The sequence below is a fragment of the Lithobates pipiens genome, unplaced genomic scaffold, assembly GCF_037356315.1.
Source record: "Lithobates pipiens isolate NorthernLeopardFrog02 unplaced genomic scaffold, aLitPip1_a1.2 Scaffold_3, whole genome shotgun sequence".
Classification (NCBI taxonomy): Eukaryota; Metazoa; Chordata; class Amphibia; order Anura; family Ranidae; genus Lithobates; species Lithobates pipiens.
The window spans coordinates 267,619,999-267,647,552 of NW_027507790.1; the positions used below are offsets into that span (position 1 = coordinate 267,619,999).

General features: G+C 43.8%; 1 protein-coding gene across 15 annotated transcripts in view; it reads right to left on the minus strand.

The window, feature by feature from the left end:
- The window catches only part of UBAP2 (ubiquitin associated protein 2), a 129,601-nt gene extending 115,816 nt beyond the window's left edge, over nt 1–13,785 (minus strand). For 8 of the 15 annotated variants that reach the window (XM_077463127.1, XM_077463134.1, XM_077463126.1 and 5 more), the window contains exon 1: nt 13,505–13,615. The gene's annotated coding sequence lies outside the window, so the exon portion shown is untranslated. The other 7 variants (XM_077463137.1, XM_077463133.1, XM_077463138.1 and 4 more) reach the window with 4 other exon arrangements.
- Nucleotides 13,786–27,554: the final 13,769 nt, after the last annotated feature.

The following is a 27,554-nucleotide window of genomic DNA, read 5'->3' on the forward strand; positions in this document are numbered from 1 at the left end:
GCATAGGTGTGAACCAGGCCTTAGACATAAACAGCTTCCATGGCTGCTCATCTGTCCCCAGTTACAAACAGTTGCGATCCCTGCCACCGATTTAGGCCGCCTCTTGCTGCCAGGTCTGCAAAGCTTTCAGCAAACATTGTTGACGCTTTTAAAAAGAATACCATTCAGCTCCCGTTTGTAAATGTTGAACACAGATCCTAATGGAAGCGCCGACTGCCACTTTAATCAAGCCGCTAGCAGGCTTCAGAACTTCTTGACGCTTGTTGAAAGCCTACTAGCAGCATGTTTAAAATGACAATCAGCACTTCCATTAGGATCTGCATTAATTTACAAAACTAGAGCTGATACTCTGAAAGCTTCAGCAATGCTCGCTGAAAGCTCTGCAAATGCTTTATCAAAGCTTACTGCTCTTATACAAGCTGAAGCCCAAAATACATCTAAGGCTCTAGTTGGCCATTAGTGTACAAAAAAAACAAAAAAAAGGATATATCCTTACGCAACAGACTAAAGTCAATACTATCATCCAACACAAATGTGTTCTCACACACGCAGTCAAAAAAAAAAAAAGTCTGCATTTTTAAACAGTTTTCTGTGACCCTCCAACATAGGGCGTAGAAATAAATGTGAAACCCCACATGGGCTGGCCAGCAAATCAACTGTAGCCAAAAGATATCAAGCAGCATCCTAATGCAAGATAGTGAGAAGGCCTTTCCACCAGAAATAAACGGTCCTGCAGCACAACGAATACCAAGATCTGTCAAGCACAGATCACAAATGGCTGATCTCACGCACTCCTAGGGCCCCATACATACGTGCAATATGGCTCTGGGCCACATTCCGCCTGGTTTCCCAACATGATCCCAGCAAGAGTGTCTAGCTGAGCCAAGAGACCAGTCTGCAGCATTAGGCATGGCCCAAACGTTGCCAGCCACAGTGGTGCAGTGCAGAGTGAAGGTGGAATACTCATGTGTACAAAACCAATAGTATCCATACACAAAGACTTGAATGACGGAAAGCTTTGGCTCCTGTGAGGTTGGGGCCACATCCAGCGTATGAAACATCCCAGATCTTAGGCAGGACGGGGCCGATTTCTTACAAATAGGAGTTTTTTTTGGCTTCTGTTGTTCATAGTTGCTGCCATTGGCCTACACCTATTTTAACCTACAAGTAGGTTAAAGGGGTTGTAAACTCTCGTGCTTTTTCACCTTAATGTATCCTATGCATTAAAGTGAAAAAGCTTCTGGCAGTGACCCGTTTTACTTACCCGAGCCCGCATATCACTTGGCGGAGACGCGCTGTCACTCTCTGCACGGGGTCCCGGCTCTTGATTGGATAGATCGATAGCAGCACATCCATTGCCTCCCGCTGCTGTCACTCAAATCCATTTCCAGGCCGAGTGCAGCATTTGTGTCTATAGACGTCGAATGCTGGATTTGGGAGCGCAACCCCCCCGAAAGCACTTCTGCTAGGAGGTTATCTAATGTGGGGAGGAACCGCGAGAGCCGCCAGGGGACCCCAGAAGAGGACAATCGGGGCCACTGTGCAAAACGAGCTGCACAGTGGAGGTAAGCATTACATGTCATCTTAAATGAAAAAATTAAATTAAAAAAACAACAAAGGCTTACAAATCACTTTAAGGGCTCTTTTACACTGATGAGTTTTTGCTTTGTTTTTACCTTGCTAAAAATGCAGAAAAATATGGAGAAAAATACAAAAAAAAAAAACACATTTCCCTTCAAATCCTATGGGACCATTTGTGCCCCTGCACTGTTTTGAAAAGTCCTGCATGGTGCATTTTCGGTGCGCTTTTCAAAACAGCAACAAAAACCCAGCTCCCCGGCATCAAAAAATTAGTCACATGTAGAGGTCGACCGATATGGGTTTTTCTCTGGCCGATGCCAATATTTAGAAATCGTGGCGGCCGATGTATGATGCCGATTTTTTATTCATTTTTTCCTCCCCCCCCTTCATCTCATAAAATCTAAGTTGGACACCTTTCACACTGGGGTGTTTTTCAGGCAATTTTGGACTAAAAATAGCGCCTGTAAATTGCCTTCAAAACGGCTCCCCTGCAGTCTGTGTGAAAGCCCAAGTGCTTTCAGAATGAGGAGATGTGCTGGCAGGACGTTTAAAAAAAAGAAAAAAAAAAAGAAAAAAAAAATCCTGCAAGCAGCATCTCTGGAGCGGTGTAAACTGCTCCTCCACCACTCCTGCCCATTGAAATGAATGGTCACCACTGCTGAAGCACATGCGATGCGATTTTGCAGCAGTGCTTCACTGCCCCACTAGCAGCCAAATAGCGGGGCTAAAATGACGGTAAATCACTGCTAAAACTTGCAGCTTTTAACGTCAACACCTGCCCGATCCAGTGTGAAAGCAGCCTTAATAAGTGATGCAGAAAATTTTTTACACATTTATTAAACAAAACAAACCTCCAATCAGTTCACTTGTATGTATAATTTAGGTTAAAAAAAAAAAAAAAAAAAAAAATGTATTAAATACCCAAAAACAGGTACTCAAAACTTTTGGACGAAAAAAAAAAAAAAAAAGAGATATTTTGCATTTGAATGACCTCTGTGCAAATACCGCGTCACATAAAATATTGCAACAACCGCTATTTTATTCCCTAGGGTCTCTGCTAAAAAAAAATATATATATATATAATTTTTGGGGCTTCTGAGTGATTTTCTAGCAGAAAATACAGGATTTTTACTTGTAAGCAACAAGTGTCAGAAAAGATTTAGTCTTTAAATGGTTAAACTGAGAACTTCTGCACAGGGAGTTCAGCCCATTGAAGAAGAAACATTGTATCACTTTGACCTTTTTTTGGCAACCCAGAGAGGATGAAAGTCCTTCACTGATGTCTTCAGGCAACTTACATTGACTTCTATTACAGAAGACTTTTGCAAGTAGCGCTGAACATGTAATCGGCTTTTTTATCAGCACAATCGGCCAATGACGATTAATTAAAAAAATGCCAAATAATCGGCCGATATATCGGTCGACCTCTAGTCACATGTATGTTTCACAGCAGTGTTCATTTAGGCATCACATTTTGATTTTGTTTTAGTCATAATCTTGACTATAATGCCATTTTGGTTTTAATCAAATTTTAGTCATCTGCAATTGTTTTAGTTTTAGTCATATTTAGTTGACTAGAATCAAATAGGTTTAGTTAAATTGTAATGCATTATTTAAGCATTTCTCCAGAATTTTCAAACTGATTATATAGTGCTGGAGTTATTCTATTTTTTTTTGTTATTATTTATGGTATTAAGATCTGAACAAACTACACACACTCAGTAAAATGAGGCAGCCTGTAATGCACAGTGCTCTGGACAGTGGTCTGAAGAGGCCTGTAACGCACACAGTGCTCTGAATGGTTGGGAGGCCTGTAAATGCTGCACAGTTCTCTGGACAGTCATCTGTGTGAGGAAGCCTGTAATGCTGCACAGTGCTCTCGATGGCCATATGAGGAGGCCTGCAATGCACACAGTGCTCTGGGCAGTCATCTAAAGAGGCTTGTAATGCACACAGTGCTCTGGGCAGTCACCTAAAGAGGCTTGTAATGCACACAGTTCTCTGGGCGGGCACCTAAAGAGGCTTGTAATGCACACAGTGCTCTGGGCGGTCACCTAAAGAGGCTTGTAATGCACACAGTTCTCTGGGCGGGCACCTAAAGAGGCTTGTAATGCACACAGTTCTCTGGGCGGGCACCTAAAGAGGCTTGTAATGCACACAGTTCTCTGGGCGGTCACCTAAAGAGGCTTGTAATGCACACAGTTCTCTGGGCAGTCACCTAAAGAGGCTTGTAATGCACACAGTGCTCTGGGCGGTCACCTAAAGAGGCTTGTAATGCACACAGTGCTCTGGGCGGGCACCTAAAGAGGCTTGTAATGCACACAGTTCTCTGGGCGGTCACCTAAAGAGGTTTGTAATGCACACAGTGCTCTGGGCGGTCACCTAAAGAGGCTTGTAATGCACACACTTCTCTGGGCGGTCATCTAAAGAGGCTTGTAATGCACACAGTTCTCTGGGCGGTCACCTAAAGAGGCTTGTAATGCACACACTTCTCTGGGCGGTCATCTAAAGAGGCTTGTAATGCACACACTTCTCTGGGCGGTCATCTAAAGAGGCTTGTAATGCACACAGTGCTCTGGATGGTCACCTGAGGAGGCCTGTAATGCTGCACAGTGCTACAAACGCCACACCACCAAGCTACAGTCACTGCCTTATTTGCTGGGAGGGGAAGCATTTAAGCTGTACAGGCTAAGCTCCGACGAAACCAAAAGGCGCACGTGGGTAAACATCCCTCACATTTGCATTCAGTTTTCTTTCGTTGATAAAAATGAATTCATTTTAGTCATAGTTTGTCAATTGACAAAAATGTGAGACAATTTTCGTTCCGTTTTCATCACTGGAAAAATGCAGCCGACAAAGGTTTTCGTCAATGAAATTAAACACTGGTTCATGCCAACCAGTAAATACATCAAAAATGCATTTTTTAAACACATTTTGTCAACAGAACAGTATAAAAGCACCCCAAAGCTTAGTTTTGGCAATTTTTGCATACTTACATAGGGCCAGCTTGGATGTAGTTAGGTCCATATATAAAATTGGACACAGGCACAATTTTCATACTTTTGGCTCTGGATGCCACCAGAATAAAGTTAAAATGAAACAATCCAAATGAATCTGAAGTTCAGATTTTCAGCTTTATTTCAAGGGGTTGAACATAAATATCAAGTACAAATCTTAGGAACTGTAACCATTTTTATACACAATCCCTCCATTTTCAGGGCTCAAATGTGATTGGACAAATGAATATAATCAAATACAATTTTCAATTTTAATAATTGTGTTGAGAATCTTTTACTGGCAATGACTGCCTGAAGTCTGGTAACCCATGGACATTATCAAAGTCTGGGTTTCCTCCTTCCTGGAGCTTTGCCATGCTCTAACGGCAGCTGCCTTCAGTTCTTTGTGGGTCTGCTTTCAGTTTTGCCTTCAGCAAGTGAAATTCATGCTCAATTGGGTTGAGATCAGGTGATGGACTCGCCCATTGCGGAATATTCCACTTCTTTTCCTTCAAAAGCTCCTGGGTTGCTTTTGCAGTGTGTTTTGGATCATTGTCCATCTGTACTGTGAAGCGCCGTCCAATCAACTTTGCTGCATTTGTCTGAATCTGGGCTGACAGTATCTCTAAACACTGCAGAATTCATCCGGCTGCTTCTGTCACATCATCAATAAACACCAATGACCCAGTGCCACTGGAAGCCATGCATGCCCGTGCCATCACACCACAAGCTCCACCATGTTTTACAGATGACGTTGTGTGCTTTTGATCATGAGCTGTTCCAAGCCTTCTCCACACTTTTTTCTTCCAGTCATTCAGGTACAGATCTTAGTTTTAGCCGTTCAAACAATGTTTTTCCAGAACTGGTCTGGCTTTTCTTTTTTGGCAAAGTCTAATCTGGCTTTTCTATTCTTCAGGCCTATGAAAGGTGTGCACCTTGTAGTGAACCCTCTGCATTTGCTCTCGTGAAGTCTTCTCTTAATTGTAGACTTTGACAATGACATGCCCACCTCCTAGAGAGAGTGTCCTTCACGTGTCTGCATGTCGTGAATGTGTTTTTCCTTTACCATAGAGAGGATCCTGCGATCTTCCACCACTGTTGTCTTCCAGGCCTTTTCTATGTTTCTGAGCTCACCAGTGCGTTCTTTCCTCAGAATGTTGATTTGGCCACTCCCAATGTTGCTGCTATCACTCTAATGGATTTGTTTTGTTTTTGAAGCCTTATAATGGCCTGTTTCATGTGCATGGACAGCTCCTTTTAACGCATGATGAAGGTGCACAGCAAAAGATTCCAAATACCACACTTAGAATCAATTCCAGACCTTTTACCTGCTTAATTGATGAAGAAATAAAGTAGCAGCCCACACCTGGCCATGAAACAGCTTTTGATTCAATTGTCCAATTACTTTTGGTCCCTTGAAAAAAAGGGGGGTTGGCTATTAATATCAGTTTTTTCTAAACTCTTTCTCCGATTTGGATATACTTACTCTCAAATTAAACCTGAGAGTGTGCACTTTCAGCCCATATCCATTGTAGAACTATAGCTTGAATATGTTTGGGGGAATACCTGAAAAAAAAAAAAAAATTGTGCCTGTGGCCAAATAAATATGGACCCAACTGTATGTTCCATACCTGTGGAAGCTGGAAATCACTGTAGTAGACACCACCATGGTTGATCACCGCTAGCTTCTGTGTCCCGTCCTGAGTATCTGCCATCCTACTTAGTTAACACAGAAGTTCAACGGCTCCGCACAGGCACCATTCAGAGAGCACGTTGCATTTTCTCTATGCATGCAAAGTGTTCTGATTGGATGCAGTGGAGATTCCGAGGCCGCTGCCCCACCTCATACAGTCAGAGAGTGGTTTGCACTGAATATGACAGCGCAAACCATTTTCGAATAGTTTCCATGCCAAGCAAACAGCTCCTTGTGTTAACAAATGCTCAGCACGGGACCCGGAAGATAGTGGAGTAGAGGTGCCCACTATAGTCATTTCCATCTTTCACAGGGAACCCACATGTATGAGATAGAGATATATATCGCTATATAAATAAAAACTGCCATACCTCAACTTCATCTTTAACCCACTTGCCGACCAGCCGCCATCATTACACTGCGGCAGTTTGGCACGGCTGTGCTAACTGCCATAGATGTACGTCGGACACTTAGAGCTATGGGGGGGCGCTCACTCATGGCACAGGAGCAGATGTGCGTGGCCACGATGTCTGCCGGCGACCCGCAATCGCTCCTTAGAGCCAGAATGGGACTCTACCAATGTAAAACAGAGAAATCCCTGTTCTGTCAGAGAGAGAGATCTGCTGTTCCTAGATATCAAGAACAGTGATCTCCAACCTCCCTCAGTCAGTCCACTCCCTCCCCCAGTTAGAAACACCTCCCAGGGAACACTTAACCCCTTGAACGCCCCCTAGTGTTAACCCCTTCCCTGCCAGTGTCATTTATACAGTAATCAGTGACTTAATCGCTGTATAAAAATGAAAAAAAAAAAAATTAAAGTATCAAAAAAGTGTGATCCGACTGCCACAATCCTGATAAAAAGTGCTGATCACCGCCATTACTAGTAAAAAAAAAAAAAAAAAAAAAGTTATAATAAAAATGCCATAAATCTATCCTCCATTTTGTAGACGTGATAAGCGTATATTGATTGGTTTGCACAAAAGTTATTTAGTTTTTTTTTTTAATCAAAAATACGTAGAACAATACATATCGGCCTCAACTGATGAAGATATATTTTTGGGGGATATTACAGAAAAAAGTTAAATATATTGTTTTTTTTATCAAAATGGCCGCTTTTTTTTGTTTATAGTGCAAAAAAAATAAAAACCACAGGAGGTGATCAAATAGCACCAAAAGAAAGCTCTATTTGTGGGGGTGGGGGGAGGTGGACAACAATTTTGTTTGTTCACAAAGTCGCATGACCGCGCAATTGTCATTTAAAGTGATGCAGTTCCGTATTGCAAAAAACGGCCTAGTCGGGAAGTGGGTAAATCCTTCCGGGGGCCAAAGTAGTTACACAAAGCAACCATTCTGAAATATGCACAATGTTTTTTTCATTTTTTTTTTATTAAACTACTAGTCCCTCTGAGATGGCCATTTTTTTATTACAAACGTGAACTTTGTAATAAAATTACAGAAGCTGTATGTAGGCAATGCCCGCAGCATCTTTTTTGTTAGGACAAATCTGGCACAGTCAGATGACAGTGTGTTGGCAAATCCAACACGAAACACACCAAAAAAGAATGAACTTTGCTGAATAAGCGGACACTCCAATTAGATTGTAAGCTCTAACGAGCAGGACCCTCTGATTCCTCTTGTACCAAATTGTAATGTAACTGTAATGTCTGCCCTCGTGTTGTAAAAAGAGCTGCGCAAACTGTTGGTGCTATATAAATCCTGTATAATAATAATAATAATAATAATAATAATAATAAGCAAGTGCCCGACACCACCTCAAAAACCGAAAGGAGATGAAGGTTACTAAGAACAGATGAAATTCCTATTTAGTGATCAATAACGAAGGGTCCAAGCTCTCTCTGTTGCATGCCGGGCTCACACCAAGCAATCCACAAGCTGTTACGCTGCAAACCGTGCTGAAGAAGTATAAGAAAGATCCTCATTTTGCATTATAAAACACAGCTCAGGCTCTAAACATTATATAAGGTGCAATTTCTTTTTGGTGCAATTATGTAAATTTTTATCAGATGCCAAAGTTTTATCATTTATAAATGTTTTGGTAAAATATGTCAGGAAAGCAAAACTGGAAACCCCCTCCCCCTTTCCAGTCTCTGATCTCTACACATTGATTACAGTCATCGGCTATAAGAGCCGGAGAGTTCTATATCTTGGGGGAACTTTATCAAAACTGGTAACCAATCAGCTTCTCTCTTTCATGTTCTAGGCGTACCAGAACAAGCTGAAGATAGAAGCTGATTGGGAGCGGTTACAACCATTAGGGGACAGATCAGCAGTCATTAATGCAGACATTTTGCACCCAGGGCTGCTAATGTGTCCCTAACTGCTTGATGTGTACTTACATCTGAACAGGCACAGTTGCCTGCCATTGATTTTTATAGGCTTCCGGGGCTGCCGCAGATTACGTACAACTACGACCCCCCCACCAGATGTGAGCGGATTCTCACCACACTATGGCTTGTATTAGCTGTGGGAATAAGGCCTTGATGTAAACAGACTGTTGGAGCCCTTTGGTCTAGTGTGACAGCCAACATTTTATTAATACAGGCCTCTGGGTAAGGGTTCAATGCCTTGTCAGTAGGTTCACGTGGAAGGGATCTATATGGTGTATATAGCATTCTAGGATATGTAAGGGATATATATTGTGTACATAGCTTTCTAGGATATGTAAGGTGTGTATATAGCGTTCTAGGATATGCAAGGGATCTATATTGTTTAAATAGCGTTCTAGGATATTTAAGGAATCTATAGTGTGTATATAGCGTTCTAGGATATGCAAGGGATCTACATTGTGTATATAGAGCGTTCTAGGATATGTATGGGAAGTATATTGTGTATATAGTGTTCTAGGATATGTAATGGATCTACATTGTGTATATAGCTTTCTAGGATATGTAAGTGAAGTATATTGTGTACATAGCATTCTAGGATATGTAAGGGATCTATAATGTGTCTATAGCGTTCTAGGATATGTAAGGGATCTATATTGTGTACATGGCATTCTAAGATATGTAAGGGATCTATATTGTGAATATAGCTTTCTAGGATATGTAAGTGAAGTATATTGTGTACATAGCATTCTAGGATATGTAAGGGATCTATAATGTGTCTATAGCGTTCTAGGATATGTAAGGGATCTATATTGTGTACATGGCATTCTAAGATATGTAAGGGATCTATATTGTGAATATAGCGTTCTAGGGTATGTAAGATCTATATTGTGTATATAGCGTTCTAGGATATGCAAGTGATCTATACTGTGTATATAGTGTTCTAGAATACATAAGGGGTCTATATTGTGTATACTGTTGTAGAATATGTAAGGAATCTATATTGTGTATACTGTTCTAGGATATGTAAGGGATCTAGATGTTGCACATAATGCTATATGGTAAAGAATATTTATCTTGTTAAATAAAAAAATTTCCATAAACACTCTGGACCTTAAACTTAACTTTGTTATACCCATCGGTTCTATGCGCCATGATGTATACAGGAGGTAAGGGTTCTAGACAAAATATATCTATATCTCTCATCTATACACCTTGTATATACAGTTTTATGTTAAGTAATAGTTCTGTATCTTGTATAAATTATAGTTGGGAATGGGATGTAAACATTGTATATAGTGTATGGTAGGTAAGGACTGTGTATCTATTAGACTTATTAGGTATCATAGTAAGGTCGGCCATATAATATGGAATTTTCGGTGGTTGAAGGAAAGCATGTTGCTTGATTCTTGCCCAACACAGTCGATGATGATAGGGGACTCCATCCCACTACGTTATTGTACTTTGACATCGGGGGGGGGGGGGGGGGTTCCCTGCAGTCAGAATACAATGATCACTGCTTGTGCCTATAGCTGCCAGTAGTGATCAAATGCAAAAAAAATAAAAAATACCCCGGCAGGCAGTCCACCTATAGATCGACTTCAGTACAACCAGCCTGCCCACACACAAATCAATATTTGACTGAATAGTTCTGTACTGGCTGAGTTTTGATCCTACTATGACTGGTAAAGGTTTCATGTCTTGTACAAAAGAATAAACAATCTGAGTATGGGGTGTATACAATGCATGGTAGATAAGGGTTGTAGTGCGATTTGATTGTTAAGGGTCCTATACTTTGTATACAGTATGATTTGCATCTGTTTTCCCATCTACTACCGCTGAAGGCTCTATACACGATGGTCTTTACACATGATGCGATATATATGGTATGGGCTCTATAAAGCAGGGCCCGACCAAACCCCAGGCGACAAGAAATGTTGTCCTGCCACCCGTGTAATGTATCCAGAGCTCTGCTTGCCCATCTGCGGGCCAGGAACCGGCATAGCGGGTGCCGCTGGGTAGAGAGGAGGGAATGGAGTGGGCACACGTCTGCTCTCCTCTGCCTTCTTGTTGATGACCCAGAAGCAATGTCACATATCCCCAGCCATCAAGGCTGGGCGAGAAAGTACTACAATGTGATGTGCATTATATTACAGTCAATGCAGCACATAAGAGACGTGTAAGGTCTTTTAGACCCTGCATGTCTCATTAAAGAGAACCTGTCACCCAAAAAAAAAATATATATCATCCCATAGGGGACTTTTTGCCCCCTATGTGATGGGGAAAAAAAAGTAAATAATTAAAGTTACACCCAAGCACACACCCCTCACATATACACACGTCCAAAGTAAGCGCATGGGGTGAGACAGGGGGCCTACACATTCCATATGGCCATGCATGCCAGAATGAGAGCAATAATTCTAGAACCAGGCCTCCTTTGTAACGCTAAACTGATGACCTGTAAGGGGGGGGGGGGGCTTTTAAAGCGTCACCTATGGAAAATATCGAGTACAGAAATTTGTCGTCATTTCAAAAGGCGCATGGAAAATTTAAGGTTTCGTGTATTCATTTACTCTGTGCAACCTCGTCTTTTACATTTTACCAAAACATTGGGTAATTTATTGCGTTCTTTTGTGCCCCCCTAAAGTTAATTTTTAATATGTTTTTTACTGAAATTTGTGTTTCCCAGACATTTTTGGTAATATTGTGTAACATAAAAAAAAATGGAACCTACCACTATTTTATTCTCTAGGGTGTCTGCGTTCAGAAAATATCTTTCAGGCCTAAAATTATTATTATTTTTTTAAACGTGTGCAAAAAAATGGCTCTGGCTGTGGGGGGTGTAGGCTTCATTCACACCTGATTGCGAGCAGAATAGCCACAAATTATATATAATGCCATCTGTATGGTATAGAGGCTCCGCACGTACATACTGTGATCTCTATGGTGTGATTTGTATGGTGGGGGCTCTCTGATGTGTACATATTATGCTGTGATCTGTATGGTACAGAGGCTCCGCATGTACATACTGTGATCTCTATGGTGTGATTTGTATGGTGGGGGCTCTCTGATGTGTACATATTATGCTGTGATCTGTATGGTACAGAGGCTCCGCATGTACATACTATGATCTCTATGCTGGGATTTGTATGGTATATATTCTGCATATACATATTATGATCACTCTGGGCTGTAAATATGCTGGGATTTGTATAGTATGGGCTCTATGTGTACATATTATGATGTGATCTGTACGGTGGGGGCTCTGTATAAACATATGATCATCTCTATGCTGGGATTTGTATATATGATCTGATGTGTATGGTACTTAGCCTGTGTGTACATATTATGCTCTCTATGGTGTGATGTGTACGGTGGGGGGGTTGTATAGACATATTATGATCTCTATGAGCTGCGATTTATACGGTACATATCCTGTGTATACATATATGACATGATCTGTATAGTGGGGGCTCTTTGAGGTGTACATGTGATGATATGATCTCTATGCTATGATTTGTAGGGTATGGGGGTTCTGTGTGTACATATGATCTCTATGGGGTGTGTGTATAGTAATTTGTATGGTGAGGGCTTTGGGAACAGATTACGATCTCTATGATATATATTCTGTATGTACATATTATGAACTCTCTGGGCTGTATATATGCTGGGCTCAACGTGTACATATTATGCTATGATCTGTATGGTATGGGGGCTCTGTGTATACATATGATCTCTATGCTGCGGTTTGTATAGTAATTGGCTGCATATATGATCCGATCTCTATAGTACATATCCTGTGTATACATATTGCGATCTCTATGGGCTGCGATTTGTATGGTACATATCCTGTGTATGCATAATATGATGTGATCTGTATGTACATATGATCTCTGTGATGTGATTTGTATGCTATGGGGCTCTGTGTGTACATATTATGATCGCTATGGGTTATGTATGATGTGATTTGTATGGTTTGGGCTCTGGGTACATATTATGATCTCTATGATGTGATTTGTACGGTATAAATTCTATATGTTATGATCTCTCTGGGCTGTAAATGCACTGGGGTTTGTATTGTATGGGCTCTATGTGTACATATTATGATGTGATCTGTACGGTATGGGGGCTCTGCGTATACATATGATGATCTCTATGCTGGAGATTGTATCTGATGTATATGGTATATATCCTGTGTATACATATTATGATGTGATCTCTATGGTGTACACATACGCTGATCTCTATGTTATATGCACACATGATGATGTGTATGGTTCCATATGTGATCTCTATGGTGTATACACATGATGATGATCTCTATGGTGTATACATATGATGTGATCTCTATGGTGTATACATATGATGTGATCTCTATGGTGTATACATATGATGTGATCTCTATGGTGTATACATATGATGATCTCTATGGTGTATACATATGATGATCTCTATGGTGTATACATATGATGATCTCTATGGTGTATACATATGATGATCTCTATGGTGTATACATATGATGATCTCTATGGTGTATACATATGATGATCTCTATGGTGTATACATATGATGATCTCTATGGTGGGGGTTGTGTGTACACATAACACGATCTCTATGGGTTATGATGTGTATATCTCGGTATTGTACACAGTCGGTGTCCCTGCCGGCCTCTCCCCCCGGTGCCCCCTCCTCCTCCCCGCTCTCCTTTGTCCAGTGTCCGCCATCATAAGGCCGCAGCCCCCCCCCTCCAGCAGCGATCGGCCTCGTGTATGGCGGCGGCGGCGGCCCCCCTCCCTTCTCCTCCAGCGGGGCACACGGAGCGCCCCCCTGGCTCTCCCCTCTCCCCCTCCTCCATACTGACCGTGCCCCGGCCCGCCGCCTCCTCTCACCTGCAGCACAATGCGCCTCACAAAGCAGCAGCAGCAGCGGGCGCCGTCACGTGACTCCTCCCCCTCCCCCGGCCGCGCGGACATCTTCCCGGCGTGACGTCAGCGGAACGCGACACCCGTCTGCCCCCACCAACCAACACAACCCCCCTTTCCGTTTTTCCCGTGTGGGGACCGTTCATGTGAGGGATGGGGGGTGTAATATTACCGGCAGCCGCTGCTGTGTCCACACGGCTCTTCCTACCTTCTCTGAGGAGAGCTGAGGGAGGGAGGAGGCGCGGCCTGATGACGTCACCGGCTGTGCTGTGCTGGTTGCCAAGGGAGACGGGGCCTGTGTCAGCGTCTGCCGCCTCCCTTTGTGTACCCGCACTGTGTGAGCGACACTGACAGGGGCCAATATAATGTTCTACAACTTCTATCATCACCTCCAACAATAATGTACTACAACTCCCATCATCACCTCCCTGAATAATGTACTACAACTCCCATCATCATCACCTTCACAGAATAATGTACTACAACTCCCATCATCACCTCCACAGAATAATGTACTACAATTCCCACCATCACCTCCCAGAATAATGTACTACAACTCCCACCATCACCTCCCAGAATGATGTACTACAACTCCCATCATCACCTCCACAGAATAATGTACTACAACTCCCACCATCACCTCCCAGAATGATGTACTACAACTCCCATCATCACCTCCACAGAATAATGTACTACAACTCCCATCATCACCGCCCAGAATAATGTACTACAACTCCCATCATCACCGCCCAGAATAATGTACTACAACTCCCATCACCACCTCCCAGAATAATGTACTACAACTCCCATCATCCCCTCCCAGAATAATGTGCTACAACTCCTATTATCACCTCCCAGAATAATGTACTACAACTCCCATCATCCCCTCCCAGAATCATGTACTACAACTCCCATTATCACCTCCCAGAATGATGTACTACAACTCCCATCATCACCTCCACAGAATAATGTACTACAACTCCCATCATCGCCTCCCAGAATAATGTACTACAACTCCCATCACCTCCACAGAATAATGTACTACAACTCCCATCATCACCTCCCAGAATAATGTACTGCAACTCCCATCATCACCTCCCAGAATGATGTACTACAACTCCCATCATCCCCTCCCAGAATGATGTACTACAACTCCCATCATCCCCTCCTAGAATGATGTACTACAACTCCCATCATCCCCTCCCAGAATAATATACTACAACTCCCATCATCACCTCCCAGAATAATGTACTACAACTCCCATCATCACCGCCCAGAATAATGTACTACAACTCCCATCATCACCTCCACAGCATAGTGTACTACAACTCCCATCACCTCCCAGAATAATGTACTACAACTCCCATCATCAGCTCCACAGAATCATGTACTACAACTCCCATCATCACCGCCCAGAATAATGTACTACAACTCCCATCACCACCTTCCAGAATAATGTACTACAACTCCCATCATCCACTCCCAGAATAATGTACTACAACTCCCATCATCACCTCCCAGAATGATGTACTACAACTCCCATCATCACCTCCCAGAATGATGTACTACAACTCCCATCATCAACGCCCAGAATAATGTACTACAACTCCCATCATCACCGCCCAGAATAATGCACTACAACTCCCATCATCACCTCCACAGAATAATGCACTACAACTCCCATCATCACCTCCACAGCATAGTGTACTACAACTCCCATCACCTCCCAGAATAATGTACTACAACTCCCATCATCAGCTCCACAGAATAATGTACTCCAACTCCCACCATCACTGCCCAGAATAATGTACTACAACTCCCATCATCCCCTCCACAGAATAACGTACTACAACTCCCATTATCACCTCCACAGAATAGTGTACTACAACTCCCATCATCACCTCCACAGAATAATGTACTACAACTCCCATCATCACCTCCACAGAATAATATACTACAACTCCCATCATCACCTCCACAGACTAATGTACTACAACTCCCATCATCACCTCCCAGAAAAATGTACTACAACTCCCATCATCACCTCCTAGAATAATGTACTACAACTCCCATCATCACCTCCCAGAATAATGTACTACAACTCCCATCATCACCTCCACAGAATAATGTACTACAACTCCCATCATCACCTCCCAGAATGATGTACTACAACTCACATCATCACCTCCCAGAATGATGTACTACAATTCCCATCATCACCTCCCAGAATGATGTCCTACAGCTCCCATCATCACCTCCCAGAATGATGTACTACAGCTCCCATCATCACCTCCCAGAATAATGTACTACAACTCCCACCATCACCTCCCAGAATGATGTACTACAACTCCCATCATCACCTCCACAGAATAATGTACTACAACTCCCACCATCACCTCCCAGAATGATGTACTACAACTCCCATCATCACCTCCACAGAATAATGTACTACAACTCCCATCATCACCGCCCAGAATAATGTACTACAACTCCCATCACCACCTCCCAGAATAATGTACTACAACTCCCATCATCCCCTCCCAGAATAATGTGCTACAACTCCTATTATCACCTCCCAGAATAATGTACTACAACTCCCATCATCCCCTCCCAGAATCATGTACTACAACTCCCATTATCACCTCCCAGAATCATGTACTACAACTCCCATCATCACCTCCACACAATAATGTACTACAACTCCCATCATCACCTCCCAGAAAATGTACTACAACTCTCATCATCACCTCCCAGAATAATGTACTACAACTCCCATCATCACCGCCCAGAATAATGTACTACAACTCCCATCATCACCATCCAGAATAATGTACTACAATTCACATCATCACCTCCACAGAATAGTGTACTACAACTCCCATCATCACCTCCACAGAATAATGTACTACAACTCCCATCATCCCCTCCCAGAATGATGTACTACAACTCCCATCATCCCCTCCTAGAATGATGTACTACAACTCCCATCATCCCCCCAGAATAATATACTACAACTCCCACCATCACCTCCCAGAATAATGTACTACAACTCCCACCATCACCTCCCAGAATAATGTACTACAACTCCCATCATCACCGCCCAGAATAATGTACTACAACTCCCATCACCACCTCCCAGAATAATGTACTACAACTCCCATCATCCCCTCCCAGAATAATGTACTAAAACTCCCATCATCACCTCCACAGAATAATGTACTACAACTCCCATCATCACCTCCCAGAAAAATGTACTACAACTCTCATCATCAACGCCCAGAATAATGTACTACAACTCCCATCATCACCTCCACAGAATAGTGTACTACAACTCCCATCATCACCTCCACAGAATAATGTACTACAACTCCCATCATCACCTTCCATAATGATGTTCTACAACTCCCATCATCACCTCCCAGAATGATGTACTACAACTCCCATCATCAACGCCCAGAATAATGTACTACAACTCCCATCATCGCCCCCACAGAATAGTGTACTACAACTCCCATCATCACCTCCACAGAATAATGTACTACAACTCCCATCATCACCTCCCAGAAAAATGTACTACAACTCCCATCATCACCTCCACAGAATAATGTACTACAACTCCCATCATCACCTCCCAGAAAAATGTACTACAACTCTCATCATCAACGCCCAGAATAATGTACTACAACTCCCATCATCACCTCCACAGAATAGTGTACTACAACTCCCATCATCACCTCCACAGAATAATGTACTACAACTCCCATCATCACCTTCCATAATGATGTACTACAACTCCCATCATCACCTCCCAGAATAATGTACTACAACTCCCACCATCACTGCCCAGAATAATGTACTACAACTCTCATCATCGCCTCCACAGAATAGTGTACTACAACTCCCATCATCTCCTCCCAGAATAATGTACTACAACTCCCATCATCACCTCCACAGAATAATGTACTACAACTCCCATCATCGCCTCCACAGAATAGTGTACTACAACTCCCACCATCACCGCCCAGAATAATGTACTACAACTCCCATCATCACCTCCACAGAATAATGTACTACAACTCCCATTATCACATCCACAGAATAGTGTACTACAACTCCCATCATCACCTCCCAGAATAATGTACTACAACTCCCATGATCCCCTCCACAGAATAATGTACCACAACTCCCATGATCATCTCCCAGAAGGATGTACTACAACTCCTACCATCAACTCCCAGAATGATGTACTAAAACTCCCATCATCACCTCCCAGAATCATGTACTACAACTCCCATCATCACCTCCCAGAATCATGTACTACAACTCCCATCATCAACTCCCAGAATCATGTACTACAACTCCCATCATCACCTCCCAGAATGATGTACAACAGCTCCCATCATCACCTCCCAGAATAATGTACTACAACTCAAATCATCACCTCCCAGAATGATATACTACAACTCCCTTCATCACCTCTCAGGATAATGTACTACAACTCCCATCATCACCTCCAACAATAATGTACTACAACTCCCATCATCACCTCCCAGAATAATGTACTACAACTCCCATCATCACCTCCCAGAATGATATACTACAACTCCCATCATCACCTCCCAGAATAATGTACTACAACTCCCATCATCACCTCCCAGAATGATATACTACAACTCCCATCATCACCTCCCAGAATAATGTACTACAACTCCCATCATCACCACCAAGAATAATGTACTACAACTCCCATCATCACCGCCAAGAATAATGTACTTCAACTCCCATCATCACCTCCACAGAATAGTTTACTACAACTGTCATCATCACCTCCACAGAATTATGTACTACAACTCCAATCATCACCTTCCATAATGATGTTCTACAACTCCCATCATCACCTCCCAGAAAAATGTACTACAACTCCCATCATCACCTCCACAGAATAATGTACTACAACTCCCATCATCACCTCCCAGAAAAATGTACTACAACTCTCATCATCACCTCCCAGAATAATGTACAACTCCCATCATCACCGCCCAGAATAATGTACTACAACTCCCATCATCACCATCCAGAATAATGTACTACAATTCACTTCATCACCTCCACAGAATAGTGTACTACAACTCCCGTCATCACCTCCACAGAATAATGTACTACAACTCCCATCAACCCTCCCAGAATAATGTACTACAACTCCCATCATCCCCTCCTAGAATGATGTACTACAACTCCCATCATCCCCCCCCCAGAATAATATACTGCAACTCCCACCATCACCTCCCAGAATAATGTACTACAACTCCCACCATCACCTCCCAGAATAATATACTACAACTCCCATCATCACCGCCCAGAATAATGTACTACAACTCCCATCATCCCCTCCCAGAATAATGTACTACAACTCCCATTATCACTTCCCAGAATGATGTACTACAACTCCCATCCTCACCTCCCAGAATGATGTACTACAACTCCCATCATCAACGCCCAGAATAATGTACTACAACTCCCATCATCGCCTCCACAGAATAGTGTACTACAACTCCCATCATCACCTCCACAGAATAATGTACTACAACTCCCATCATCACCTTCCATAATGATGTACTACAACTCCCATCATCACCTCCCAGAAAAATGTACTACAACTCCCATCATCACCTCCACAGAATAATGTACTACAACTCCCATCATCACCTCCCAGAAAAATGTACTACAACTCTCATCATCACCTCCCAGAATAATGTACTACAACTCCCATCTTCACCACCCAGAATAATGTACTACAACTCCCATCATCACTGTCCAGAATAATGTACTACAATTCCCATCATCACCTCCACAGAATAGTGTACTACAACTCCCGTCATCACCTCCACAGAATATTGTACTACAACTCCCACCATCACTGCCCAGAATAATGTACTACAACTCCCATCATCGCCTCCACAGAATAGTGTACTACAACTCCCATCATCTCCTCCCAGAATAATGTACTACAACTCCCATCATCACCTCCACAGAATAATGTACTACAACTCCCATCATCACCTCCACAGAATAGTGTACTACAACTCCCACCATCACCGCCCAGAGTAATGTACTACAACTCCCATCATCACCTCCACAGAATAATGTACTACAACTCCCATCATCACCTCCCAGAATAATGTACTACAACTCCCATGATCCCCTCCACAGAATAATGTACTACAACTCCCATGATCACCTCCCAGAATGATGTACTACAACTCCCACCATCAACTCCCGGAATGATGTACTAAAACTCCCATCATCACCTCCCAGAATCATGTACTACAACTCCCATCATCCCCTCCCAGAATCATGTACTACAACTTCCATCATCAACTCCCAGAATGATGTACTACAACTCCCATCATCACCTCCCAGGATAATGTACTACAACTCCCATCATCACCTCCAACAATAATGTACTACAACTCCCATCATCACCTCCCAGAATAATGTACTACAACTCCCATCATCACCTCCCAGAATGACATACTACAACTCCCATCATCACCTCCCAGAATAATGTACTACAACTCCCATCATCACCACCAAGAATAATGTACTACAACTCCCATCATCACCTCCATCAAGCAAATAAGACCACCGTTCTGAGCCAGTAGACAGAGAGATGCCAGTACTCAGAGTGGGGCACTTTCATGCTGTATTCATGACAGCTTCCTGCACAGGGCTCCCTGGTTGCTATGAAGCCGGTGGCCGGCAGCGTCATAGCAACCAGTGACTCATGAGCGGCTCCATTCAGCTGCCACTCAAGAGATTCCCCAGCTTGGAAAGCTGATAGAAAACAAAGGGGCAGGTCATATTCGGGCTATGGTGTCACTAGCACCCCCCCCCCCCCCCGATCCTTTGTTTACTCTTAGCTGTAGGACGTTAGATCTCCTATCTGGCAGCTGAACGGGCCACAGATGAGTCATCTGGTCCTATGACACTGCCAGCTGCATGCCAACAGTCTTCTGGCTAGCAAGAGGCTAAATATGTATTGATGACCTCTCCCCCTCCCCATGCCACAGCTGCATCCATTCCATTCCACTCCATTGCAGCTTAAGAGGGGGGAGTCGGACTGTTGATGGTCACTAAAAATACGGCTGAGCCACACGTTTTTAATGACCCCCAACCGCAGGTCTAAACGAGCCCTAATTAAAGCTGGCCATAAATGGGTAGAATTTTGCATGAATGTTCTTGGGGAAAGAAGTTCCTAATCATTAGTGGGTGAAATCAACATTCGTTGTCGACCGCAGTTACAAGAAAATTTGAAGCAGCCGGGTTTGAAACATTGTTCTCAAACAAACAAACGTCTAATGCCCCATACACACGATCGGACATTCCGACATAAAACGTGCGATCGAAGCTTGTTTGTTGGAAATTCCGATAGTGTGTAGGGCTCCATCGGACATTTTCCATCGGAATTTCCGCCACACACAATTTGAGATCTGGATCAACAAATTTCCAATCGTGCGTGCACAATTCTGACATACAAAGTTCTATGCATGCTCGGAATCAAGCAGAAGGCTTTTGAACTGGCTATTGAACTTAATTTCTCTTGGCTCGTCGTACGTATTGTACGTCACCGCGTTCTTGATGTTCGCAATTTCTCACCAACTTTGTGTGACCGTGTGTATGCAAGACAAGTTTGAGCCAAAATCTGTCGGAAAAAATCCCATGGATTTTGTTGTTGGAATGTCCGATCAATGTTCGATCGTGTGTATGGGGCATTAGGCTCCAGTGACGCTTGTACAACTCCAAAGTCGAACAAGTCCAAGCCCAAATTTTTTGATGGGTGCGGCTTGGATGCGACTTTGACCAATGATAACGGACAACTGTTGCACAACTGTCGCATGTATAACATGCAGGTGCAACTTTCATGTGACTTTTGAGGGTTTACATTGCAGTCTATGGCACTCGAGTCACATGAAATTCGGAGCAAAGTAGTGCAGGAACCTTTTTAAAGTCGCTGAGACTTTTGAATGGTTGTCATTGAAAAACATGGGGTCCGCTTGCTCAGTTAGGGATCGCTTCGCTGATCTCCGCTGAGTAGGCGGATCACAGGTGCTGTCGGCTTCACTGTGCAGAGTGGAGACGGACACAGTCCCACTCTCCTTTATGGGGAAATTGGGTGAAAATGGACCGCCTGATCCGATCCACCAGGCAAATGGAAAACAGGAGCACCATCTGTCTGGATTTTGTGGGCAGAATCGCATGATGCAGGGTGTCAGCAGGATCGGATGGTGCTGGGTGTCAGCAGGATCGGATGGTGCCGGGTGTCAGCAGGATCAGAAGGTGCCGGGTGTCAGTAGGATCGGATGGTGCCGGGTGTCAGTAAGATCGGGTGGTGTCAGTAGGATCGGGTGGTGTCGGGTGTCAGTAGGATCTGATGGCGCCAGGTGTCAGTAGGATCAAATGGTGCTGCGTGTCAGTAGGATTGGTGGTGTCGGGTGTCAGTAGGATCGGGTGGTGTCAGTAGGATCGGGTGGTGTCGGGTGTCAGTAGGATCGAGTGGTGTCAGTAGGATCGGATGGTGTCGGGTGTCAGTAGGATTGGATGGTGCCGGGTGTAAGTAGGATCGGATGGTGCCGGATGTCAGTAGGATCGGATGGTGCCAGGTGTCAGTAGGATTGGGTGGTGTCGGGGGTGTCAGTAGGATCGGATGGTGCCGGGTGTCAGTAGGATTGGGTGGTGTCGGGTGTCAGTAGGATCAGATGGTGCCGGGTGTCAGTAGGATCGGATGGTGCCGGGTGTCAGCAGGATTGAATGGTGCCGGGTGTCAGCAGGATCGGAGGGTGCCGTGTGTCAGCAGGATCAGATGGTGCTGGGTGTCAGTAGGATTGGGTGGTGCTGGGTGTCAGTAGGATCAGATGGTGCCGGGTGTCAGTAGGATCGGATGGTGCCGGTTGTCAGTAGGATCGGATGGTGCCGGGTTTCAGTAGGATCAGATGGTACCGGGTGTCAGCAGGATCGGATGGTGCCGGGTGTCAGTAGGATCGGATGGTGCTGAGTGTCAGCGGGATCAGAGGGTGCTGGGTGACCCCGCCCCCTCTGACAACACGGCGGAAAGCCATAGGGAAGTCCCCAAATGCGTCAGAGGAGGGCGGGGTCACCGGGTGGCCCTGCCCTCCATTATTTAAGAAATGTCAGAAGAAGCGAAGCGTCACACTGCTGAAGACTCCCACAGAGGCGGATCGTGCAGATGGCGCAGAGAAGAAGCCGGAGCAAGATGCGGGACGAGAAGAGCGGAGGAAGAAGAAGATGATGAAGAAGAAGATGGAGAAGAAGAAGATGGAGAAGAACAACACCGAAGGAAGACCAGAAGAAAGAAGATGAAAGAAGAAGCGCAAAGAAGAATTTAATAAAGGGCCTGTCAAAAACTGTCTTTTGTCTTTTTTAACCTTTTTGTCACTTTTTTTGTGAAATGGTAAGGGTACATTTGTACCCCATTACCAATTCACACGGGGGGGTGGGATCTGGGGGTCCAGATTCTGATAAGCCCCCCGCCTGCAGGCCCCCACAACCACCGGGCAAGGGAATGAGTGGGAATGAGGCCCTTCTCCCTATCAACACGGGGACAAGGTGCTTTGAGGGGCTACCTCAAAGCACCCTACCAATGTTGAGGGCATGTGGCCTGGGACGGTTCAGGGGGGGGCGCTCTCTTGTCCCCCCCCTTTTCTGCGGCCTGCCAGGTTGCGTGCTCAGATAAGGGTATGGATTTTTGGGGGGAACCCACGCCATTTTTTTTTTTTGGTGCGGGGTTCCCCTTAAAATCCATACCAGACCTGAAGGAGTAGGAGAATCAACCTTCCAAAACTATGCAATACCCAGCAATACCTTGCCAATACTCTGCAATACCCTGCCAATACTCTGCAATACCCAGCAATACCCTGCCAATACTCTGCAATACCCAGCAATACCCTGCCAATACTCCGCAATACTCGGCCAATACCCTGAAATACCCAGCAATACCCTGCCAATACTCTGCAATACCCAGCAATACCCTGCCAATACTCTGCAATACCCAGAAATACCCTGCCAATACTCTGCAATACCCTGCCAATATTCTGCAATACTCTGCAATACCCTGCCAATACTCTGCAATACCCAGCAATACCCTGCAATACTCTGCCATACCCAGTAATACCCTGCCATACTCTGCAATACCCAGTCATATTCGGTGATACCCTGCAATACCCAGCCATACTCTGTGATACCCAGCCATGCTCTGCAATACTCGGTGATACCCAGCCAAACTCTGCAATACTTGGTGATACCCAGCCATACTCTGCAATACCCAGCCATGCTCAGTCATGCTCGGCCATGCTCAGCCATGCTTGGCTGTGCTCGGCCTCTGTATGTGACCAGGCTGTGGAAGTCTCACACATGTGGTATCGCCGTACTCAGGAGGAGAAGGAGAATCTATTTTGGGGTGTAATTTTTGGTATGTACATGCTATGTGTTAGAAATATTGTATAAATGGACAACTTTGTGTTAAAAAAGAAGCATTTTAACCACTTCCCGCCCGCTGGCCATCATATGACGTCCTTGACTTTGTGCGGAGATATCTGAATGATGCCTGCAGCTACAGGCATCATTCAGATATCAGCTTTTTCAGCCGGGGATTCCCTACACCATAAGAATGATGGTAGTGGCTGTTCCACTGCTTGATCGTTCTTACGGGAGGCGAGAGGGGACACCCCCCCCTCCCCACCCCCGCTCCCGCCGCCCTCCGGTGCTTCCACCAACTCACCGCTACGATCGAAGCCAGAATAGTTTTTTTAAAAAAAAATTATTTCAGGCTTCCCAGCCTAGAGGTGAGATTCGGGGTCTTATTGACCCTATATCTCACTGTAAAGAGGACCTGTCATGACATATTCCTATTACAAGGGATGTTTACAAAAGTGATCAAAAAAACAATTTTTGAGGAAAAAAATGTCAAACTAAAATAAATAAAGTAAAATGAACAATAAAAAACTATATTTTTTTTTAAAGCGCCCCCTGTCCCCGTGTGCTCACATGCAGAAGCAAACGCACATGTACGCCCCGCCCACATATGAAAACGGTGTTCAAAGCACACACGTGAGGTATCGCTGCGAACGTTAGAGCTAGAGCAATAATTTTGGCCCTAGACCTCCTCTGTAACTCAAAACATGTAACCAGTAAAAAAATTAAAGTGTCGCCTATGGGGATTTTTAAGTAGCGAAGTTTGGCGCCATTCCACGAGTGTGTGCAATTTTGAAGGGTGACGTGTTAGGTATCTATTTACTTGGCGTAACTTCATCTTTCACATTATGTAAAAACATTGGGCTAACTTTACTGTTTTGTTTTTTTAAAGCACAAAACTGTTTTTTTTCCCCAAAAAAACGCATTCGAAAAATTGCTGCGCAAATACCGTGCGAGATAAAAAGTTGCAAGGACTGGCATTGTTTTCTCTAGGGTCTTTGCTAAAAAATATATATAATATTTTTGGGGTTCTATGTAATTTTCTAGCAAATAAATTATGATTTTTACATGTAGGAGAGAAATGTCAGAATCAGCCTGGGAGCTCCAGAACGCCTGAAGGTGCTCCCTGCATGTTGGGCCTCTGTATGTGGCCACGCTGTGTAAAAGTCTCACACATGTGGTATCGCCATACTCGGGAGTAATAGCAGAATGTGTTTTGGGGTGTAATTTGTGGTATGCATATGCTGTGTGTGGGAAATAACCTGCTACTATGACAATTTTGTGAAAAAAAAAAGGAAAAAAAAATCTTGATTTTGCAAAGAATTGTGGGAAAAAATTACAACTTCAAAAACCTCACCATGCCTCTCACTAAATACATTGGAATGTCTACTTTCCAAAAAGGGGTCATTTGGGGGGTATTTGTACTTTTCTGACATGTTAGGGTCTCAAGAATTGAGATAGGCCGTCAGTACTTCAGGTGTGATCGATTTTCAGATATTGGCACCATAGCTTGTGGACTCTATAACTTTCACAAAGACCAAATAATATCCACCAATTTGTACTTATTTTAACCAAAGATATGTAGCGGTATAAATTTTGGTCAAAATTACTAATTTGCTCATTTTTATAACAGAAACTAAGAAAATTCATTTTTTTACAGAATTTCCGGTCTTTTTTCTTTTATAGCACAAAAAATAAAAAACCCAGCTGCGATTAAATACCACCAAAAGAAAGCTCTATTTATGTGAAAAAAGGACAAAAATTTCAGGTACAGTGTTACATGACTGAGTAATTGTCACTCAAAATCTGAGAGCACCGAAAGCTGATAATTGATCTAGGAGTTTCCCTAAAAAAAAAAAATTATAATCAGACACTTACCTGTCCCAGGGTCCAGCGATGCGGGGGTTCCCCTCTCTGCTCGGCGGCGCCGGCATTCTAAAGCCCTTGTACACACGGTCGGACATTCCGACGGAAAATGTGCGATCGGACCGTGTTGTCGGATAATCCGACCGTGTGTGGGCTTCATCTGACTTTTTCTGTCGGAATGTCCGACCAACAAAGTTTGAGAGCTGGATATAAAAATTTTCCGACAACATGATCCGATCAGACGAAGTCCGATCGTTTGTAGAGAATTCCGATTGGACAAAGTGCCACACATGCTCAGATCAAATTCCTACACCAAAGCTATTGGCTACTAGCCTGAACGTAGTCCCGTCATAATTAAATAACGTCATCACGTTATGAACGATCGAAGTTTTCCGACAACTTTGTCCGACCGTGTGTATGCAACACCAGTTTCAGACAAAATCCGACGGATTTTGTGGTCGGAATTTCCGACCGTTTGTACAAGGGCTTACTGTGGGCACCCGGCTTTACAGCCGGGCACTCACTGCGCATGCTCGAGCGGCACCGCTCGCCGTGATTGGCCGCTCAGTCATCTGGGACCTGTCACATGTCCCAGGTGACTGACAGGAGGGAGGGGGCAGAGCTGAGCCCTTTCTGTGCTGAGGGGAAGTGATGTCACCAGCCCAGGCACTGAAGGATTCAGACTACGAGGGACCCCCTAGCAACAGGCATTTAGAGGTGAGTTAAAAAAAATTCAAAATTTTTTTTTTTTGTTTTTTTTTAGGAATTTCAATGAATTCTTTTTTTTTCTGTGGAACACCACTTTAAGGTTGTTTAAGTGCCCAGTGGTCAAGTGGTTAAATGACTTAAATGACTTTTTTTTTTCCTTTAGGACTGTTCTAAGCACGGGAAACATGCCCCCCTTTACAGGCATACTACAGACATCCCCCAGGTACGAAATTTAAAGGACTATTACACTTTTTTTTTTTTTTTAACAAAGTGAACTTTATTTGAACAAAGAAACATACAGGTCAGCTCAAGACATACATTCCATCAATAAATTATCCATGTACATATAGCAAACAGGACATTATTACTAGATAAAGAGCATACCACAAATCTGTGCACATAATTAATCACTGTACACCGAAGTGAGCGGCGTCTGGTATAGGAAAAAAAGAGGGGGGGAGAAAGAAGGATACGCCATGTTCCGGAGGTGTAGGGGGGGACAGTAGTGGGAGAGTGGGAGAAGGGAAAAGCAAGGGGGGGCCAGGAAATCAGGGGGGGGCCAGGTTAAGCCACAAGCCCACCCAATGTAACAGAGGGAGAGGGGGGGGGGGAGTAGGAAAAAGGGGGGGAGGGAAAGGGGAGGATCAAAACGGGCCATCCGGGGAACAGGTAACAGTCACCAGACGCACGTCCCACGCAACTATTACACTTTTATTGTTTCACTTTAAGCATTATTAAAATCACTGCTCCCGAAAAAACTGAAGTTTTTTTAAACTTCTTTTTTGCATTGATACATGTCCCCTGGGGCAGGACCCGGGTCCCCAAACACTTTTTATGACAATACCATGCATATAAGCCTTTAACCACTACAGCCCGGGACCAATAAACACCTTAAGGACCAGAGGTCTTTTTCCAATTTCGCACTGCGCTGCTTGAACTGGTAATTGCGCGGTCA